Source organism: Aedes albopictus, chromosome 2 (genome assembly GCF_035046485.1).
Source record: "Aedes albopictus strain Foshan chromosome 2, AalbF5, whole genome shotgun sequence".
NCBI lineage: Eukaryota > Metazoa > Arthropoda > Insecta > Diptera > Culicidae > Aedes > Aedes albopictus.
In genome coordinates, this window is record NC_085137.1 from 287,791,278 (window position 1) to 287,807,046 (window position 15,769).

Below are 15,769 nucleotides of genomic sequence, written 5' to 3' on the forward strand. Positions count from 1 at the left end.
GATGTTGTTACAGTTTATCACGATACGCGAGTTTCGAAAGTGATACGTAAGTGCTTTCAGCAAATTTACTTGTATCGTAACTGTATCTCAATTCGTTGTAGAACTTTTGGAAGATATAGTGCAGACTCCTAGGATGAAAATATGAAAGCTGTTTCTCCCTGAGACACATTTTTAGTTGTTCAACATTGCTTATCAAATAGTTTTTAGTCTGATATTGATTAAAATGATCATTCGTCTTCAAACAGCTCAAGACCAAGGCGACCGTCTGTCCGGTCTGTCCCAACAACGCTCACAAAACTGAACATTGACTCCAAGTGTCATGTACGTTAGAATGCAGGTAGCATGCACGCTGTTGAAAAGTCAACTTTATTAGAATCAGGGTCAACCACCACGCCTGCACCCAACTGTTCAGCAAATATCAAGAACTGATACTACGTTCATCGTCATTTGACCTCCTGGATGCTAAGGCCCAATCAGCTGATAATGCCCTGACCTTGCCGGGAACCCAACCACGGACTGGGATTCAACGCAGTAGATCGACGCCACGACAGTAACACTACCAGGATGCTCTCTCTGCGGCCACTGTTTTGCTATAGGGCACCGATATGATCTACGCAACTGACTCCGAACCCTTGTGAAATAGCATCTGAACTAGCCGCTCTTCGAGTCCATGCGCCACCTCATGGGTGGCCGCCGTTTCTTCTAAACCAGCACAAATCGAACATTCAGGTGAACCCGCATGGCCGAAACGGTATAGATACTGTCGGAAGCCCGGAAGAACCTGGGTCGGGTGGAATGTTACTTTCCCATGGCGCCTATTGATGCAATTATCTACCCTCGGAATCAACCTGTGGGTTCATCTTCCTTTGGTGGAACTGTCCTACCCACTCTGCCATTTGACCATAAAGGCCAACCTGGCAGTCCTGTATATGCCCCGTATACCACGCATTTCGAAGCACTCTTTGTCCTCCCCGATAAGGATACCGATAGGCACCATACCAGTGATGACGCAGAGCGCATCGTGTGACACGGTACGGTACGCGCTCACAACCTGCCAAATAGTCGGTACTTGGCACCGTGCCGCAAGCCGCGCCGCCATACCTTATTATTTTTTTTTATAGAATGAGAAAATCTGCTGATCCCAAGAGGTGATTCCTCGGGTTATGTGGGGATCGACCCACTAATAACTCAGTCTTTCTCTTCCTTACCTTCGCGGTACGCCCTTCAGGAATGACTTCGAGAAGAGAGGAACCGTACATAAGTATAAATTCTCTAAGGCTGTGACCATAGTGGGTAAGGTGAGATGCGATCGGATGCGATAAGTTTTGAGATGAGAAGAGGGATGTTTGATAGGCCATAGTGCATGAGGTTTTCAATGAGGGTGCGTATGCTGTTTTCACATCCTTTTTCGCCTATTTCGTGCGCATCAACGACTCGCGTGATTTGATCGATGAAGTCGCTTGTATGTTGAAGCGCTTCTATGGATGTGGATAGTAGTATGGGACAAACATCAAATTCTCGCTCCAGTCGACTTTTTGGATTCCATTTAGGTCCCATATGAACTGTGGAAAATTTAGCGCAAGCGGTTCAAAGTTTCCATGGGATTTACTATGAGAAAAGTTACACTTTCAGGTAAAAAATCCCAGAGGTCGCCCCTTGTCTCCTTAATTCAAATCGATCAACGTTTCTTGTAGTTTAATCATTTATTAAACTTTCCTTCAAAGACCGCAAAACGATTGGATGATTGTGCTAAAAGTAATTGATTTATTACCGATTAGTGAACCGACGAACGACTTTTTGTTTTGTTTTATTAGCAGCACTGTAGCTGCTGCCTTGGCTGCTGCTGTTTCTGGGGTGGTGATGCCTCCCGCCACCCCATGCAGCAACGGCAGCAGCAGTGCTGCTGATAAAACAAAACAAAAAGCCGTTCGTTGGATCACTAATCGGTAATAGGGGCATCTGGGGTAATACGCACTGTCGAGGCAAAACGCACCCCCTTTGTTTTTCAGGGATTATCGATTTTAGAGCTTTGAAACCTTATCAGTCTAATAGAACGTCTTAATTAATGAGCATCTGGAAAATTTTACATATCTGGGTTATGTAATTAGTGAGAAAAATGAATAAAATTGAAAAGCACGATTCTGATATAATTTTCCCGATTGTTTGTCGAATGATTTGATTATGAAAACCGACCAAACGTCTAATGCTGTTGTGTTTATTCAGTTCATTGAGGGCAATGCTAAGCATAGGAAAAATAACTTAAACAGTAATCTACGTAAATTATATGTTTTAAACTATTTAATTTTTTGCTATTGATTGGGGCAATATGCACTCCATTGGTTGGGGCAAAACGCACCTATAGAAAACAAGCTGTAATAATATCTATGAGTGCTCTGTAAGTAATCGCAAACAAAATTGAGCTATTGCTTGTCTTAAAACCTTATAAAACATGCATTTTATCTAACAAGTAAAAATATTTCTAAACTCGACGGTGCATCTTGCCTCAATGTTGTGGTGCGTCTTGCCCCTTTGTTTGAGTGCATCCTGCCCCATTGTTGTAGTGCATTTTACCCCGAGCAAGGGTGCATACTGCCCCGCATAAACACACGAAGCCATAATGTTAGTCTTTACAGAAAACGTTATTTTCAAGAGCTGAACTGTTTTAAGGCTGAAATTTTGTTTGGTTTCTCTTAGAATGAAAGTATATGCAATGAATGCATGCATTAAACCAATAAATTATTGCCTTTTTATATGCATTTGGACGCATCTTCCTTAAGTGGTGCGTATTACCCCAGAATCCCCTAAATCAATAACTTTTAGCACAATCATCCAATCGTTTTGCGGTCTTCGAAGGAAAGTTTAATAAATGATTAATCTACAAGAAACGTTGATCGATTTGAATTAAGGAGACAAGGGCCGACCTCTAGGATTTTTTGTTTGAAAGTGTAACTTTTTCCATAGTAAATCCTATGCAAACTTTGAATCGCATGCGATAAATTATAGTTTCACCGATTGTGCTGAAATTTTTTACAGTTCATATGGGACCTAAATGGGATCTAAAAAGTCGACTGGGGTGAGATTTTATTTGTTCCATATAAGCGTGTCCCATACTAGTGGATAGTGAAATGATCGTTTCATCTATAAGAGCGGAAAGATAAAATGCACCCGCTTTTTGTTTTGCGCGGGCCGTTTTTTTTTTGTTATAACTTAGTCAGTTTTGATCTTGTTTCAATAGCAAAAACCGATCAGCTCAAAAAAATCTCTGATGTAACTGTACAAGATTGAGATTATTGAATTAATTATTTGAGAAAAGAATGAATAAAATGTAATTATATCCGTGTGAGCGATGTCTTTATGTATACACATGTTTTTACTTTCCGAACTGGGCTATCTGAGTGTTGATTTCAATTTAAATCAATATGAGACTGTTATACTGATTTTCGGCATTAAAACATTACTTGATTGTGCTGACATCGGCAAAAAGAAACAAAAAATCGGCAAGTAGGGTATCGCGCCACTTGGGCGGTGGCTTCTATATTCGTGTGTTTTCTACTATAACTCAGTCAATTTTGAACCAATTGACTTGAAATGTTGTACACGGGTAGATACTATACCTATCTCACTACATTCCAAAAGTAGTGTTAATTGGTTCAAATTTGACTGAGTTATAGTGGAAAAAAGACGAATATAGAAGCCACCGCCCAAGTGGCGCGATTCCCTATGTATTATTTAAGGGTATAGGGTTTTTCTATTACAAAATTTTCGGCAATATCTATGAGAAAAGATGTCTCTAATAAGTACACAATATTCATCATACATTAGGTAAAAGAGTATCAATCGAAATCGATGTCACACTTTTCGTTAAGGCGAAATTGGAAGCATTTCCTCATTATTTTGGTTTTTGATTTTTCATAAAATAACGAAGCAATGTTTTCAAAATCGGTTTTCGTGCACATGTAGAGTATGGATCAAGGTATCTCCTGAATTTTCCCCAGGTGGAAAAAGTTTTTCGTTTTTGCAGAAACCACATTTTTGTGAAATTTTGTTTAAAAATGGTTTCTACAAAAACTAAAAACATTTTCCATCTGAAAAAAAATCAGAAGATACCTTGATCCATACTCTACATGTGCACGAAAACCGATTTTGAAAATATTGCTTCGTTATTTTATAAAAAAACAAAAAGTGAGGAAATGGATCCAGTTTCGCCTAAAGGGATCTAGTTTAGCCTGACAAAGAAAAAAACAGAACCTTTCAATCAGAATCCTTATAGCAATTAAGTTAAATACCATAAAACCTTAAACTTTCTAACTTGCACATGAATAACATGCACTGAATAAACGACCATATCAAACATTGATCACTTGATTTAAATCCCGAACAGAGAAAATAAAATGTTTTCTTATACACATATAATAACAAAATTATGCTGTAAAAAACTTAAACGAATTTTTTATTCTTAATTACTTAACCTAATTTACAGCTCTTTTGTCCACTTGGGTACTACGTGAGCGATTCCAATTGGACGCTGCACTTCCACTTTGTACAGCGCCTAAATGTATTCTATTCTATTCTACTGTATTGAACTGGCTGCCTTTGTGCTTCTTTCATTCTTCCTGTCCATGGTAGAATGATGAGCACGATGATGCTGATGTGTGGCTGCTGTTCCTTTTCCAGTCCGATTGGGGGTCCATTATGAGTTGCGGTTCGCCGATATCCAAATTCCGGGTCCGTTAGAGCTATATGCTCCGAAGAGGGTCAGGTGCCAGCTGCTCTCGGGGGGGGGAAGAGCAGCTGACGAAAAATTGCAAGTGCCGGGCTGGGTTCGAACCCATGACCATCCGCTTATGAAGCGAACGTGTGGACCACTACGCCACGGGCCCCGACAACTTAAACGACTTAAACGAATTGATGGAATACTATTTTATATGCAATGAAATATGTTATATTAAAATGGCGATCGATAGACAGTATGATAAATTTTTATTATGTCTGGTCCATCAAAATGCAAGTCATGTGAAAAAGCATTGAGTTATGTTTAAAAACAACAACATATTAACGCATTTTATATTACATACTAGCATGCCCAACACATTGAATCCGCATTGCTTTACATACACAACGAGCGCAATCATAAAATCCATACCCGACAAGCGTTCTCTTGCGTTCACATGCGTCGAAGCAGCTCCATCGCATCTCCGCACTCATCGCAACTCATCTACTATGTACGGTACATGCGTTCTGGATAGTTTCCACAAAGTGTGCTTCGACGCTTATCCGATCTCTTATCTCTTTGCATCGCACCTCACCCACTATGTGCTCAACGTAATAGTGAGCGTTCAACCAGCGACCGCCTTAAGTTGTTTACTCTCCCCTAGAGGCTCGGGTCCTGTCTAGTTCTTAGACTACCCGTTGGAATCAAACTTCTGGATGGGGAAGGGGGGCAACTCAACTAGCTGTTGTTCGGCTCGCCATTTTCTCTGTAGTTCAAGTACGATTCGAAAAACCGTGGAAGTAACGGAATCCCACTTGTCCGCCGCCGTACACCTCATTTCAACAATGTTGTCAGGCGTGATATCTCTACCGCATACATCCTGCATACTCGACCTTTGCTCCACGTAACGTGGACTGGACATTCTTAGAGCACATGCTCCGCGGTCTTGTCGCAGTCTGCACACTCCGGACATGTGAGGGAACCTGCGTGTCCGAATCTGTGCACCTAAAGCACCCATGGCCTGACAGAAATTGAGTCAAGTGAAAATTCACCTCGCCATGGGGCCTGCTCGTTCACTTGGGCACGCTCGGAATGAGCCTGTGTGTCCATCTACTCTTGCAGGAGGAAGCCCATTCCCTCTGCCACCTCAGCATAGACGATGTTCTAGCGATTTGCCTCGCAGCTCTTATGCAGCGTCGCTTGAAGCACTCTTCATCCTCTGCAACCACTAGTGCTATGGGCATCATGCCCGCTAGCACACATACCACGTCCTTTGAGACCGTGCGGTATGCGCTGACCACCCTAAGGCACATCAGCCTAAGAGGAACTCTCGAGTCGCTTCACGTTTCGATTGACCACGCTAGTGGTGCAGCGGTGCCATACCGTATTATGGAAACCGCTACTGCCGCGAGCAACTTATGCTTATCGAGACTATTGCCGAGCTATTTGACATTATCTTTGACAATACCATTATTGCCATGCTTGTCCTACGTGGCTTCCGAATTTCAGTTTATAGTCGATCATTACCCCTAATTGCTTCAGTGAGCGCTTAGAATTGATCATGCATCCGCCTGTGGTGACCACTGCCTGTAGTTCAGACTTGCGGTTGTTTATCACCAACACCTCCGTTTTGTGGTGCGCGAGTGCCAAATGTCTCGACCATTGACATGGATTGGATATAAATACATAGTTATTTGCTAGAAGTAAGTCACAGTGTCTTCTGCGCAACATAAACCTGCGCTGCGGTAACTCTTCTGTGACAAGTGTGTTATTTGGGTTCTAAAACTCTCTTCATGCGAAGAATGGAAATTCTATAATACCAGTTCTAATGAAAATTACAATAAAACATGTTTTAAAAATTTTGGCGAAAATCCGTGACAATTTCTAATGGGATCTCCGTTATATCTCTCGTTAACTGTAACATTAAGCAAATCGGGTAGAAGTGCCCTGTGGATAATGTACTACCAGAATGTTCGAGGTACCAGGACCAAGATTGACGAGTTGCTGTTGAACGTGATGGACTGCAATTATGACGTCATCTTTCTGACGGAGACCGGACTAAATGACCGTATCGACTCCCTACAATTATTTGGACAGTCGTTCACCGTCTTTCGCTGCGACCGTAGCAGCATAAACAGTGACAAAGCGAGCTTTGGAGGTGTGCTGATAGCAGTTGATCGTCGTTATGCCAGTGCTGAGATCCGCATGCGCAGCGGTGAAACGTTGGAACAAGTGTTTGTAGATGTTGCCATTGGTCGAAATCGCCTATTGCTTGGTGCTGTGTATATCCCACCCGACTGTAGCCGTAACGTGAATCTGATTGAGGAGCATGTGGCCTCTGTTCGTGAACTTTGTGATCGCGCATCCTATGATGACCAGATTTTGATATGTGGTGACTACAATCAGCCCCGTCTTCAGTGGATAAGGACCGACGATGGCGATGTACAGCTCACTGGAAACTCATCTGTATCTCCTGCGAGTGCCGCGTTGATCGACGGTATGGACTTTTTGAACTTCAACCAAGCAAATTTCCATCGTAATCACATCGATCGTACTCTGGACCTTATATTTCGATCGAGCAACTGCAACCTTATCGTTAGTGAGGCTGCAGTTCCGTTGTTGCCAATTGATCTGCCTCATCCACCGCTGGAAATTCTGCTTGCTGTTCAACGTGAGTGTGAACGACAGACCGACGACTCGTCGCATGCCGCTGATGAAGCAGTTCCTGATTTCAACAAGATTGACTACAATGCTCTTCTGGATTATTTTACTGCTTTTGACTGGAACTGTTTGTACACTTGTCGAAATGTCGATGAAATGGCGGAGAATTTCTGTTCTGTAGTTCAACGATGGTTGCGAACACACGTTCCTATCCAAAGACGACCGTTCACGCCGGCTTGGAGTACCCCATTACTCCGGAAACTAAAACGTGAGAAAAATGCTTGCCAACGTAAACATCGTACTCAAAAATCGTTTGGAAGTAAGCTTAATTTTCAGCGTGCTAGCAATACGTATCGCAGTCTGAATACAGCATTGTACAAGGCTCACGTTATGAGAGTGCAAACTAATCTTCGGCAAAATCCAAAAAGCTTTTGGAAGTTCGTCAACAGCAAAAGGAAGGATCCAACTATCCCTAGGAATGTGGTGTACGATGATGTGGAAGCGTGTTCATCTGCGGAGTGTTGCGAACTGTTCGCTAAGTTCTTTGCTTCTGTTTTCGACCAATCTCCTGCTTCTGAAAGTCACGCTGAGTCTGCCTCCTCAGGTGTTCCGCTGGACTTCATTAGTCTGACTCCTTTCATAGTTACTCCTGTTATGGTTGTCGCTGGCGCAAAAAAGTTAAAGAGCTCGCTGTCTGCAGGCCCCGATGGCATCCCATCAGTATTGCTGTGTCGTTGTGTAGCTGTTCTGGCCGAGCCGCTTTCCGTCATTTTCACCAGGTCCCTCAATGACGGCGTATTTCCGGAGATCTGGAAGCAGTCCTTTATGTTCCCCGTTTTCAAGAAAGGCGATAGAAGAAATGTCAGGAATTACCGGGGAATAACCAACTTGTCAGCCGTATCGAAGCTCTTCGAAATCATCGTCAGTGAAGTTTTCCTTAGTAAGTCAAAACACTACATTTCAACTGATCAGCATGGATTTATGCCTGGAAGATCTGTCGCTACGAATTTGCTCATCTTCACCAACACCTGCTTAACTGCTATGAAGGACCACGCTCAGGTTGATGTTATATACACTGATCTGAAGGCGGCCTTTGACAGAATTGATCACAACATTCTACTGGCCAAGCTGACTCGTTTGGGAGCATCCAACAAGCTTATATCGTGGCTCGCCTCTTATCTGACCGGGAGACAACTTCGTGTTAAAATTGATTCCTGCGTGTCGTCGACATTCTGCAACGCTTCGGGTGTTCCACAAGGAAGTAATTTGGGCCCTTTGCTGTTTGTTTTGTTCTTCAACGATGTCGCTTCGAAATTAGGCGTAAACTGCAGGCTCATCTATGCTGATGATCTTAAAATTTATTTGGTAATCCGATCGTTAGAAGACTGCCATCGCCTGCAAAATTTTATCGACCAGTTTGTTGAGTGGTGCCACCTGAATAAATTAATTGTCAGCATTCCGAAGTGCTCCGTTATGACATTCCATCGTTTGAAACATCCGTTTCGGTTTGATTACCATATCAATGGAACCATTCTTCAACGGGTGGAAGAAGTGGTGGATTTAGGAGTGACACTGGATCCAAAATTGACGTTCAACAAGCACTATTCATCGATAATAGCTAAGGCTAATCGTCAGTTGGGCTTCATTGCAAAAATCGCCAAGGACTTCACTGATCCTCACTGCTTGAAGTCATTGTACTGTGCGCTGGTACGACCGATTCTCGAAACCGCATCTGTTGTTTGGACGCCAAATGATGTTACTTGGACTTTGAGAATTGAACGAGTTCAGCGAAGATTCATCCGATTGGCTCTACGACATTTACCTTGGCGTGATCCACTTAACCTTCCAGCATATCCAGCTAGATGCAGACTGCTTAGCATGGACACCCTTGCGAAAAGGCGGAAAATACAACAAGCGATGTTTGTTGCTAAACTGCTGAGGAATGACATCGATTCACCTCGTTTGCTGTCAATGCTTGATATTCGTGCCCCACAACGATCTTTACGGTATTGGTCATTGCTACAGTGTAGATTTCACCAAACTACGTACGGCTATAATGAACCGATGACATCAATGGTTAGAACGTTCACGTTGGTAGAGAGCTTTTTTGACTTTGGAGAGACATTAGTGCGTTTCAAAAATAAGATAAGTCGTTTGTCTGTTTTATAATTTGTTCTTGTGTTAATATTAGGATTTTTATTCATTAAGACTTTGTAGTCAGATGGATTATAACAAATAAATAAATAAATAAATAAATGTAATTCTCAATTAAATGCCTTAAAATATAATTTTCAACAATATTGTTACTTGGTCCTCTCTGACTTAACGCTGACCAATTATGCTTGAAGTGAAATATACATAACTTGGGTCTCTCTTCACGGGGTCTACTCAAAATTTTCAATTATCTCGAACACATGTATTATTTCTTAATGGATATTCTTCAATAAGACTTGGTAACTGAAAAGAAAATAAACTTGCGATTGCCAATGTTATGGACTGGCATAAACATTTAGAATTGTTGTGTTACTGACTAGTTGTCGTTGTGTCCATTTTTCATTCCTTGCAAATCAACTTTGAAAGAGTTCTGAGCGTAAAATACAGCCCCAACTAGCAACGTCAGCACAGCATTAAAATGCATGAATCCGATGAGCTACAGAGCTTTTGGGGCGCACGCCGCGGGCCGCCTTGGCGATATCGACGGCAACTGATCCAGGGTAATAGATAAACGTACTCTCACTCACAGTGTCATAAATTCATGCATGAAGTCTTCTCGTTTGCGAATGTTTTCTGCATATATACACGAAAATCATGCACGACCCCCTTCCGTTCTCTTCTACAGATGTGAATGAGACCGTAGAAATGGGGATTGCCAATGCGCCTGAATTTATGCTATGACTCCTGCGATGGCAAAATGTGACCCTTGCGGAGCAGAACCTAGTGTGCCACTGGTCTCAAAACTTGTTCGACGTTCTGCTAACACAGAGTCATGATTTATGGCGAATTTATACTCTAACTTCCCGGCAGTACTTCAACACTTCACTTCAGTCAGCAATGGATAATAATTGGATTTAGGGCATGCATTGGTGCTGGTACGACGTACAGAGAGGAACGTGTGAAACTCTTTGCTGGGAAGTATGAAAAATTGTTTCTACATGCGATAGCGTCAAAATATTGCAACGGGAAATCGAAACCCATCCGATAGATGATGCTATAGTATCCGCTCTGGAATTGAATAAGTTTTCATTGCAATCGTAAATCACACATTTTGATATGATATACTTCGAGCTGCATTATGTAAAATCACTCCCATTATGACTCCCCCATCATAATCAGCAAATAACATGCATAATTAATTAATCCTCTTCAACTCTTATGAATAAAAAGTTAATTTAACCACAAGTCAACCTGGAGCAGCCATTGATTATTTCACTGGAATTCCCTTCACCAAACCCTACAAAAAGTTCATACTTTTCCTCAAGCCACCTAGTTTACTCAACGGCAGAGAGAGAGTTTCTCTGCAACTGTACTGTTCAAACATTAGCTCTACTTTTCAATCCAACTTTGATCAAATTTACACAACTGCAAAATCTCACCCACCCAGAGTGGAACTAGTATTTCGAGCCATCCCGGTGTACTGTACACGTTCCGCCGTTCCCAGCATCGTGCACAGTTCGCTGTAGAACGTACTGGGTGCTCTCCGTCCGTGTTGCCTTGCAGCAGTCAGCAGAGCCATAAAAAGTTTCCGAACGAAAATGTTTAAATAAGGCAGAAGCAAGACAAAGTTATCGGAAAATTGAGTTTGGCAACAAAACCCCGGCGGAAGAAATGTTTCGTTCGTGTCGTTTCTTCGACCGGTCTCGTATTTATTCAAATACTTTTGGAGAGCAATACTTCCAGATTCATGAGATGGAACTATGCTGCACATTGAATAAGGAATACTTTTTTCGGCAACTTTTCTGTTATGCATTGCTGAAGTGCATTTATGAGTAATTATGTCACATTTCTTGAAATGTTGCATCAATTTCCACTTCAGGGTCAATCAATGTTAGCCAGACTCACGGTACCAGTTCGAAATAATTACAGCATCCAGACCACATCGGAGTTTTCTGTCGAGTAAATGAGTCATGATATCGAAAAAACAAACACGTTTAGAAAACATAAAAGTTTTGACTATACTGTGCTCAGATTCCTTGGAAAATGGAACACGATTATGCTTTCAATGGGATAACTTATTTGCCGTTTCAATTTAGACTTTTCTCCTTCTCCCAGTCTGCCATTATGGAAAGCTGCCACCGTTGTTGTAGGCAATTAAGAAACGGCAATATTAATGGATTTTACACGCGAATCATTTGTATGGTGAAAGTGGATTTGTGGAACGAAATTACCCGTAAAAGTTGTTTAAGAAAGAACTCGTGACGGAGAGAGAGTCGGATTGGTCAGGACAGAAGTGAAGTGTTCGGAAAAGTTCTAACGCAGGTCGTGCAGGAGAATATTTTGTAGGCGTGTAAAACAATAAATAAAAAAAAAACTCAAACGCATTTGAAAATGAAAACTTATGTTGCGCCTCTTTTACCTAGTAGACCACAATCCAGTAGAGTTCGTGACCATTTGGCCAGGAGGACCTACATGTGGGCAGTTTCTAGCTACACATAACTCGCTATAATCAGTTAGCTTGCATTTACGTACACGGTTACAAGAATACTTGAACTAGATTGTCAGAAGTTACTTTCAGAATCGAGCACGAGTCTACGACACTGAGATGGGTGATTCATCCATTGGTTATGTCACATTCTCCCATAAACCAAACGCCCGAATGACAAATGCTCAAAATACAATCGCCCAAAAGTCATCCGCCCCAATGTAATATTCTCCCAAATGTTTTAAATGTCCAAATACTACAATACCCAAGCAACACACATGTTATAATAGAGTTACGACAGCGCAAGATTTGGTTGTATAGAAGTTTATTTTACGTAATTCTAACATTGTGTTGAAATAACGTAAAATAAACTTCTATACAACCAAAACTTGCGCTGTCGTAACTTCAATATAACATGTGTGTTACTTGGGTAATCCTGGAAACACTTTCCTGAAATCAGTTAAGGAGAACCATCAATAAATCTTATTTCAATTTTGCATACAAATTTTAAAGGTACAAATCTGATTAACGAAGCATCGAACCACGCTGCATTTAATTATCCTGGCTTTGCTCACTTGTAAAAAGAAGCAGATAATCCAAATCAGACGCATTTGTTTGCGAATTTTCAAGATTAGTGCTCATGAACACGTCAGTAGGGGTTCAAGCCGGCCATTGTGGCAGCCATATGTGTATTATTTTATGTTTCACCTTAAGTCATCGTCCTCGTGTTTGGCCCAATGTCATTTGTCCAAATGTCATCTGGTCGAATATGCTTTGGCTAAATTATGATTAAACCTAAACCTTTGACATTTCCAGGTGGTTACCGAACGGTAACAATATAGCAATTGATTATTGGTGTGGAAGATTAGGGTACCGTAAACTGAGGTGTAGTTGATCAATGGGGTGAACCTGATCACTCAAACATCCACGGATATTGCCTTTTAAGGAAGCAACAGTTATATTTAAACCATTCGCAATCCAATGACGAAACATTAAAATGGAATGGTCTTCTTCTTCTTCTTCTTCTTCTTCTTCTTTATTGCTCGACGTCCCAACTGGGACTTGGCCTGCCTCGCTTCAACTTAGTGTTCTTTGAGAACTTCCACAGTTATTAATTGAAGGGCTTTCTTTGCCTGCCATTGCATGAATTCGTATATTGTGAGGCAAGAACAATGATACACTATGCCCCAGGGAGTCGAGAAAATTTTCCCGACTGGAACGGGAATCGAACCCGCCGTCTCCGGATTGGCGATCCATAGCCTTAACCACCAGGCTAACTGGAGACCCAAAATGGAATGGTAACTTCCTTGAAAGTCGATATCCGTGGGTATTTGAGTGATCATGTTCATCCCACTGATCAACTACACCCCAGTTTACGGTATCATATTGTGAAGTTAGAATAACGTCTAACTTGAATCATGCGAACACTATTGGTAGTCAATCATCGAACGCACATATGAATTTGGGTGGCAATAGCGGTGACTCCACTTCAGTGCTGCTACAGATGGGCGGAAAATTTTGATCGCAAAGAAATCGCAGGAGAAGAAGGAATTAAAGGGAGGAAGAAAAGGTGATTCGAAAAGTCGTGTGTGGTTCGTGGCAGAAGACAGATAGGCATGTCCTGATTTTCGGCTCCTGTGAATCCCAAAGTGAAGATCCTCCAATCTCGGATTACCGGTTTCAAGCCACCGTGCATTGGCACTGCCCATCGAGAGAGTTAGACGCCGACGTTTCACACGTAGTTAACCGCGACCCAGGAATCTCCACCTGCGTATCCGTGAGCCTGGACTGCCACCGGCCAAGTCAGCTCTTCGGCAGTGGCAGTTAGACCTCTACAAATTCTTGGAGCACCGCCAAACCATCGGCTGAATTCGGCTGAATCGAGTCGGACCTGTATTGAGCTTTATTTAAGTCTACATGGCCAGTGTTGCCTGCAATAACAATTTTTGTGTCGCAATGTGAAATAATTGTCGAACATTCGAATCGCTTATCTGACACCAGAGATATTGAACTATAATGAATCTGTATGATCAGTGTTGCCAGCAATTTTTTTCTGTCCCAACGTGAAACAATGTACTGCACTTGAGGTGTACTATACCATTGTCAAACATTCTAATGCCCTATCTCACATCGGATCTGTGATATTGAACTATTTTTGATTCTACATGACCAGTGTTGCCTGCTACCACATAAATATGTGTTATTAACTGACGACAAAAATTTCTGTTTTTTTCTTCTAATGACGCTGTTACTGTGAAGAAACGCTAATTTTATTTATTAGTTCTTAAGAATAAATTTGTTAGTATTTGTTTGTAGAATTTAAGTAAAACTGTTAGTGAATTATTAATTCGTTATTAGTTGTTAGAAATTAGCTAATATGTAAAAGCAGAACAAAATGTGTTAATACACATTCACCCTACACTGAACAGCCCTAACACAACACATACACAAAATGAGCCAAAGAGGGGAAGAGTTGCCATGACACAATCCACGACAAAAAATGGAATTCAAAGGGGAATGGGGAAAAGGCAATGGGGTCGAACCAGGTGAAGAGCAAATTATTTTCCGTTCTGACCTCTCAAGGTAGGTAGTTAACAAAGTCTTAGCGCCATGAGCTATAGAGTTAAATTTACCGTTGGAGGCATCCAAGTTAGTGAATACGGAAAGTATGTTCAATTTCTATTCGTATTGTAGTGATAATTGAATCAGGACCCATTGTTATAGGCTTATTCAGCCTGATAGTGGCCACCCGAGGCCCGTGACCACCTGTGAGGCACCCCGTCCGCTGCCTAGGAGGCCTAAACAACGCCTTTCGTTCGGGTAGTGGCCCTCCCGGACAGCCAAAAGTCCCGCCTGGCGTTGTGGGCTATCCGACGCTCAGAACGTGCCGCGAACACCCGCAGCTCTCGGAATCCCTCGTTAAGACCCCTGATCAGCACCCACCACGCGCACCCCGTCATCCCGTCCAAGTCCCGTTGGTCCACCGAACGCACAAGAAACCCCCAGTGCTCCACTTCCGGCCGGCCGCAACGACACACCCCACACCTCATACAGTCAGTTGAAATTGAAAAGTGAAAAATCAAAAGTGTGTTTTACTTGAGTTTTTGACCAGCGAAACGTGCCGACCCTAAGAGTCTCGCTCGCTAGGCGTGATCCCTCCGGCCCGCCAAGTAATAATGCCAAAGATGCCACTTGATTTCTACATAATCTTAACTAAACAATCGAATATATATATTGAACGATAATATATCAATCTCAAGAGAATAATTGAAAGATAATATATCAATCTCAAAAACGTGTCAATCGATGTTTAACATTATGTAGCGTTGTCAGTTGCAGAGATAATTTTGAAGAATCAAATTTTACAAAGACAAGTACTCAATGTTGACCTAGACGACTTGCTGATATTGTACTACGTTAGCTCAAACTACAATGAATATAAACACCATCTTAGTTATAGTGAATACTTTCAGATTTATTTACTTTTAGCTTAAAAAATCTCGTTTTGTTCTATGGAACTTGAAACAGTGTTTGACGTCTACTTAAATTATGCTGAAGAGTCTTTTATATTGCATACATTCATTCAGCAATATATGATTCTATTTGAACAATGATGCCATCTAATCAGGCTTCCCAGAAGTACCGCATCATGATAGCATTTTGATGGCTGTCGCACTCTTATTCCCATGACAGCCTTGTGAATGCATGGTTCATGACAGCCCACAGAATAAAACTCATGCGACGTACAACATCACTGT

At 41.8% G+C, this 15,769-nt stretch overlaps 1 protein-coding gene across 13 annotated transcripts in view; it reads right to left on the reverse strand.

Moving 5' to 3' along the window:
- LOC109411163 (cell adhesion molecule Dscam2) overlaps positions 1-15,769 on the reverse strand; it is a 344,364-nt gene that overhangs the window by 256,640 nt on the left and 71,955 nt on the right. The window lies entirely within an intron of this gene.